Genomic DNA, 1397 nt, shown 5'->3' with positions numbered 1-1397 from the left:
GCTGCATGTAGAACCACCAGCTGCGGCCACGCCTGGCTCCAGGGCCTGGAGTCCCCTCTGCTCGGCCACTGCCTCTTTCTCCACCAGCTCAGCTCACAGCCTCGGGGAGGGACAGCTGGTGCACGCAGGAGGCCCAGGCGGTGCCCTCTGGGGCGCTGTGTCTCCCTGGCCTTCGAGGCAGAGCGGGCGGAGGATATGAAAAGACAGGCCCAGCTTTTAAAGGAAAAGGAGTAGAGACGGCGGGTTTCTTACCTCGTTCACTGCAGTGTGGTCTGGATCCATCTCCCCGCCTTCACTCTGTCCAGCCCACAGGGGACAGTCCGGCTGAGGCAGGAGAGAGGGGAGCAGGGGAGTTAGATGAGAAAGATCTTTCTCAAACTGCACCCCACAGTGAGCGCTCAGGTGACAGCCTGGGGTAGTGAGCCCACCACCTCTAGAAGCAATCAAGCCGGGAGGGGCCGCTGGGGCTGGTGCCCAGGCTGGGCACACAGCAGCTTCATAAAACCTCAGCACCACACAGACCACGCCCATGTGGACAGGATTATATCCCATTCTACAGCCCGGAACAGTGAGGCTCAGGGAACCCTGCTGTCCCAGAGAGCACTGTTCAGCCCTCCTAGTTCAGGCGCTGTTGCCCCATCTCTGAGAAGCCCGCGCTCAGGGGACCCCATCTGCCGGCTCCCCTGGTTCCATCACTGGCCCCTACCCCCTCCCAGGACTCAGGGCTGTGCTCCTGGACCCACAGGGAGCATAGATTGGCAGAGGCCCTGTGCCCAGACCCTCCCATCCATGGCGGGCCAGACTCCTCCAGGTGTCTGGACACTTCACCCCGCCCTGTCCCCTGCTGCCAGGGGGCGGATCCTCCCGTCCTGGGGGGAGGGGGAGGGGAGGCTTACTGCAAGGTGCTCCCTAGATTGGTTTGCTGACGCCTCACAACCACCCCTGAGTGTCAGGCGTGCGCATGGCCACAGTCCACACCTGGCTGGGCACACTTCATCCCCATTTCAAAGACGAGGTAACTGAGGCTCACAGCGCAGGATTAGAACCCGGGGCTTCCACCGGGAAGCCCTGGCTCTTTGCACTGAGCCGTGCCCCTCCTGGCATCAGTTTTCTGTCTTCTGTTGGTCACATCCAGTAGCCCATCTGGGACAAGCTCAGCAACTACATGGAGGCAGCGAGGGAGCGAGGGGAGGCCTGGGCAAGGCCGGCGCCACAGCAGCCTCCTCCCGCCCAGGACAGTTCCCCTGAAAAGCAGAACATCAGGGTCAGAGGCCGCTGGGTCTTGGGGTCCCAAAGGGGCGGAGCCAGCAGAGGTTGGGGCCATCTCACTTGTACCCGAACAGCTCCTCTGAGCCATCTGATGTGCCCCCCCCCAGATGCCGGCCTCGCTGCCCCTC

The sequence above is a fragment of the Myotis davidii genome, unplaced genomic scaffold (assembly GCF_000327345.1).
Source record: "Myotis davidii unplaced genomic scaffold, ASM32734v1 scaffold428, whole genome shotgun sequence".
Lineage (NCBI taxonomy): Eukaryota > Metazoa > Chordata > Mammalia > Chiroptera > Vespertilionidae > Myotis > Myotis davidii.
The sequence above is the reverse complement of the archived record's forward strand: the minus strand, read 5'-3'. Positions refer to the sequence as shown.